The sequence below is a fragment of the Cynoglossus semilaevis genome, chromosome 5 (assembly GCF_000523025.1).
Source record: "Cynoglossus semilaevis isolate Cse_v1.0 chromosome 5, Cse_v1.0, whole genome shotgun sequence".
NCBI classification, from domain to species: Eukaryota; Metazoa; Chordata; class Actinopteri; order Pleuronectiformes; family Cynoglossidae; genus Cynoglossus; species Cynoglossus semilaevis.
Genome location: NC_024311.1, coordinates 5,578,025 through 5,584,036, shown reverse-complemented (window position 1 = coordinate 5,584,036; position 6,012 = coordinate 5,578,025). Strand labels below are relative to the sequence as shown.

Sequence of the window (6,012 nt, the reverse complement as noted above, 5' to 3'; positions counted from 1 at the left end):
AATAGTTACATGGGTAAACAATACAAAGATATACATTGACAATAGTTACAAAGGCAAGGAATATACATGACTTTCAGAGTGCTGGACGTCCGTGTTGATAGTTGTGTCTTATATTCAGGTCAGGTCACTCTGGACAGCAACAGGACAGCAACAGGACAGCCGGGAAACGATGGCATCCGAAATTGTGACAAGAGGGCTTCAAACGGGCCATCAAAATTGTTGAAACGATCACAACGTCCAGGATTGTGGAAAACGACCGCAACTTCCAAAACGTGGAAACGAAACGCAAATCGGAGATCCAAAATTGTTTCGGATTTTATAAATATGTAACTGCCAGTGAACTAAGGTAAAAATGTTCTACAAAGGCCACACTAAGAAAGGACAGGAAAAGGTAGGCCTTGCAGCCAAGAGGAAGCACCACAATGGCACTCTACCAACTACATGATGTCACCATTTTGACACTGTGGCCAAAAACAAGACATCCTCACAGTTCAAACTAAGCTAACCATGTCCTCAGAGAGGACAAATATATCAGTCTAGCCATGTTTCAACATCTGGTCCCACACACACACACACACTTCCAGAGTAGATAGATGGTACAGAATAGAGAAAGTCTGCTGCTACTGTTCTCAACATTGTCATACACATGGTATGACATTTTAGTTTTACATATTTTAGACTGAACAGTGGCTATTATGTCTACGCAACTTTGACCGACAACTTGCCATTTTAGACGCAAGATTTTCATAAAAAGTCAAAGCAGACAGGACAGACCTACATATCAGCACAGCGGCTGGAAAAAAAAGGTCATGGCGTAAGGTTAGCACAGCGGCTGGAAAAGAACAGACCTAGCGTCACTTACCTTGTGTCACATTTTAACCGCGCAACTAAACGCAATTTACCATTTCTGCACATTGGTCCTCCTCATCCAGGAAAAGCTGAAAAGAAACCCCACCTCCCAGCCGCCCAGAACAATTATTTTGCACCACATGTTCAGCCATAGTTCAATTATAATTATAATAACATTAGAGAAATGACAAATATACAATTGTTAATAACATTTTCTATGTTCCTGACTCTAGAAATCTAAGGACAGGGACAGACGGAGGCCGACAGGATAGCCATCCGGAGAGGAATAAATAAATGTTTTGGACTCACCCTTTGTCGACAGGACCTAGAAAGTAATAATTGTTACTGCACAAAAAAAACACATAGCAGCTTCACACACACACACACTAACGACAAACTACTGAGCTCAAAATCACTGCACTCATTCACACACTCCATATCACACTGCAGACATTCCATCAACTACAAACACTGAACCACCGTGGTCAGAAATCAGGCCCAGAGCCAACCTTTACCTACTTGCTCAGCAGCTTGACAACCACACCATTAAAAAGGGACCAGAGTCACAGCCACCATGAGCAGAGAGCCAGCCACCTGTAATACTTTACTGACTACCTAACCATCCTCACATTTATGGCTCTTGCTCCAAATCCCAGATACCACAGACTATAAACTCAAGAAAGGAAAACCAGAAAGAAATGTGGCCATTTGTTGTTGGTACTGCTATGATACACATACTCAAACACACACACACTCAGCAGGGCACAGCGGCCACAAAGCATAAAAAGAAACCGACGATCCCTACTGTGTTGAAGATCTTCAGATGATCAGTCTGAAAAATAAACCCAAGTCAGAGAAGAGTCATGTTAAGTACAGAAGTTAAGTTGTGAGCACTACATTTGCCAAAGAGTTTGACTGCACAGCTAGCTCACCTTATCTTTCAAGGGTTCACTCACACTGGACAACTTTCACCTGGTCTCCATGCACAGAAATGCCACCAATTCTGTTAATTTGAAACAATGGTGATTTAAATTTAATGCAATGTAAATGGTTTCTTTAACAAAGTCACTGTAGAAGACACTTAAATCGACATATGCATGGTAAAGGGAGACTCAATGAGTCAACACATTCTCCAAACATATTCTTACCTGGGTTAACTATTTTTAAATTAGCTCCTGCAGAGCAAAAGCTAAATGAATAAAGGTTTTCTCCCACTAAAATACTGAGTCAAAACGCCAACAGTAGTGAATAAACGTCCAAAAGTCTCTTACCGCGCTTCCTCCGTTGTTCATCCGGCCCAGGCCAAGCCGCCATTAGGCCTAACTCCCTGCACCTACGGCTTTTCAAGCACGTGGCTAACTATGTCGGCGTCTGACGTCACACTCGCGCGAGAAGGAGGAAGATTATGCTGATGACGATGTTGACGCGTTTACAAGGAGACATTCAGAAACACAACTGAGTTTAGTATAGTTTAGTATAGTATAGTTCGGCGGCACCTCGGCAGAGATGTTCTCCTGTGAAACATAAAACAATTAATACTATTCATTATATATTTTATCACAAAAAAAAAACCTTGATGGAGCCAGAAAAAATAAAAATCCTGAAGTTCCCCCATAGGTTATTTAAAGTTATCCTGAATAGCGGGAGTTGTTTTTAATAATAATGTTTTTTAAAAAGGGTTTTTAAATTTGGTGTTTATTTCATGCCAGTAAATTTAAGCAATGCGAGAGAAGAAAGTATACAAAGCACCAGCTGAAAAAAATAAAAATATTCTAACTGCAGAGATAAAAACTGCTTTTTAATTCGTCATGTCACAGGGGAGCTCCGAATCCTGAGCTTTTCATGCATTACTATCTTTCTTTTATTTATTTTTTATAACTTTTCTTTTTGCGTCTGGACAAATCCCACCGCGTTTTCTCGGAATGTATTTGGTGAAAGCGTCTTTGATTGTGTGGTCCGAGTAAATAATAATTCACCGTTCAAGACTGACATCTTGTGGCAAAGTTATTGTCGCACCCTTAGGGTTCATTTGTAAAGATTGTAACAGAACTAATCTAATTATAATCAGAATTATTTTTGTTTTAATCTATTCATTTAGTTATTTTTATTAACAGCAAATATGTGCATTAAAATGTATTATTTTATATTTGATTAATTGTTAATCCTGCTTCTACGTTACTAAAATCCTTTCCTCACGAGGACAAATAAAATAAAACTAATCATAAATATGTATGAATCCTATAATGAATCATATGGAAGTAACAATTTATTTAAAAAAATAACTCGATATAAACTGAAGCGACACCTTTTCTCATTTACATATAGTATAAGGTGATCCTAGCATCACCACTAGAGAGCAGACAAGTCATTTGTGAGACTAAAATATGAACGCGAACAGATTACATAACATTAAACTCGTTTTCAGCCTCAGTTTAACTGAATGGAATGTATTAGCCTATCTGGAGGCTGAATAACAGCAAAAGTAATACGTTAGCAACGTCAAGGCTTATTTAAAGAAAAGAAAGACTTTTTTTAATTGCATATGGTAGAAATGCAGTCATGGCTTTTATTTACACATTGAATTTCCTCTTTAGAAAAACTGTCTGCAAACGTTTGCATGGCCAGAAATAACAAATTGCTGTACATTGATCCACTTCGACACACAGTTTGTGTCCACTCCAAGGCAGCAAAATACTAAACCTTTTAAACAAATTCATAATTCAATTTTTTTAAATGTTTATACACTGTATCTGTGGCTTATCTCCACTTTTTTCTCACTGTCATCAAGATGATCATATTGTTGTGAATTCCCCATATGCCTGAGCGTTTGTGTGTGTCTGTATTTAAAGGAACACACCCAGTCTCCGTACAGCAGACAGTGTCCTGGCACAGAGTGCAAACAGATGTCGATCCATTCAAACTCAGACCATCTCTGAAGCCTGATGTCCTAAAATGGAGCGATCAATGATTTTCTGGAGCACGTTGGACCTTCATGTCCGCTCACATGGATCAACACGGCACTTGTTTCCATCCCACAGGTTTCAAAAGTTCCCACGAGCAACACGAACAATTACTGAAGGAAATTATGTAACAAAACTGTTTGATCAGGGGAGAAAAAAATGACCTGACGTTTAGATGAAAGCAAAGTGCTCAGGTTAAATATTAGCAGCTTTGAATGTTTTGGGAAAATTCTCCTCTCATTCTTCCTGCTCTTGATTGTGTAGTTGGAGTGAATAATAATGAGTGTCCATGTGGGAATATCAGTTTTCCCACCGTGACTCCAGTGACTTTAAACAGCTTTGAGATTGAGAAACGAACTGAAGCAGCTCCAGGCAGTGATGTCATGCATTTGAGGAAAGAAACTCACCAATAACAGGTAGGTAGTTCACTGGTGTAGTGGTTAGCACGCCTGCCCCAGAAACAGAGAGTAGGTGGGTTCGATTCCAAGAGAAATCATATACAGCAGTGGTTCTCAAACTGTGGTATGGGTACCACCAGTGGGGGTAAATTCATACTTTCACATTTACATTTTCAATTGAATAAATCTGAAACATACCATCAACAGTTAATACAACATTTAAACATTATTATCTTTCTAAACATTTATAAACATCGCTCCTGTTCATCACATTTTAGTGATTATTTAATTGTGTTCATTGTTTGAACATCCAGACTGGAACAAAATTAGAAGCTAGTAATAAATGGAGAGTCAGGTTGTTGGTTTTTTTTTTTCTCACAGCCTTTATTCTCATTCTTTATTCCCTATACGAAGACCAGCTTCCAGTCTGAGTGAGTCATCTGATCAGGGAATCATTCCTTGTGCAATACTCCTCTCTCTTCTCTTTTCCCTCCCACTCAGCTGCACCTGAAAGACGCCAGATTTGAAACAATTTGTTACCTCATAAAAATACATGAACACGTTCATTTCTGCCAGCTGTTGACGAAAAGCACGAAGAACTGATTAGCTTTACATAAATGTTCTCCCTTCCTGGCTGTGATGAGAAGAGTTTGTTCTTTCTTTTGTTTGTTGTAGTTTTGGCTAAGATAACAAAGGAATTTTACTAAGACAACAGAGATGGTTTATGAGCAGAAAATCAAAAATACACTGTGAATAAAATATATAATAACACATCCAACATGCTATTGCTATACATCAGTGATCATCATCAGGATGGCCAAAACCATCCAAAAGAAATCCTCAAAAATTGTGAGGATTAATTAATTAATTTATTTCATTTTATTTCATCTTAGTGTGTCCAGCCCCCAAGGTGTTTGTCTGAAAAAGTATGGCCCTCCGACTACTACAGTACATAAATAAATCCTCTTCCACTAGGTGGCAACAGATGGTTACTAAAACTAAGAAAAGATCATCAGAGCTGTTGAAGAAGATCTTTGTGAGTGTCTTTCTTCAATTCCTGCCGGTATATCAGCGTTGTCTTCAACTAAGCAGGAGTACATTTTTAATCAATTTAAACTAGAAGATATATTATATTATATTTCGTTACATATACTTTTTGTGAGATTTTGGAAAGTGTTTCCCAAACTTTTTTTCTGATATTTTAAATGTCACAAACTTTCACGACTCAAGTCAATAGACATTATTCGTAAACTCCTTGGGAAACTTGATTTATTTAACGATTGTATTGTTTATGAACTACAGTTTTCTGGAAAACTCTTACTCACAGTATAAACCTGGTCCAGATCTTCAAACCTGGGGTCTCCAGAGACCCCCAAACACAGGATGACCTCGTTGAGCACGTATCATCTGTCTTCCAGGTCAGCAGCACATGTTTCCAATCTAGCCTGTAAGCCTGTCCGTCTTCATGCTTCAGCGACCTGACGCTGGCCTGGAAACATGAAGGAGGAAGAACCATGAGTCCTTACATGTGCTGTTCATCATGTGTCAGCAGTAAATACACACGTCAGCCCCCGCTGCTCGTCCAGGTTAACACATCTTTAACAGTGGAAGTAAAAATGGGGTTTTCATGCAAGAGGCTCGGTTTGGTGATGTTTTTAGTTGTTGTCCTGAGTCGATCACTAATATGTTTGACTTTAGATACAGTTGAAAGTGTTCATAAAGACATAATTAGTCAGAAACATAAAACATAAACTCCATGAACAGTCACGGTAGATTAGCGCCACCTTTACCAACTAAAGTCAAAC

At 38.6% G+C, this 6,012-nt stretch overlaps 1 long non-coding RNA gene across 1 annotated transcript; it reads right to left on the bottom strand.

Moving 5' to 3' along the window:
* Positions 1–6: 6 nt before the first annotated feature.
* Positions 7–2,589, bottom strand: LOC103378771 (uncharacterized). The gene is made up of 3 exons (XR_521531.3): positions 2,121–2,589; positions 1,782–1,852; positions 7–1,681 (listed from the first exon to the last, which is right to left on the bottom strand). It is a non-coding gene; the product is annotated as an uncharacterized LOC103378771 (long non-coding RNA).
* Positions 2,590–6,012: the final 3,423 nt, after the last annotated feature.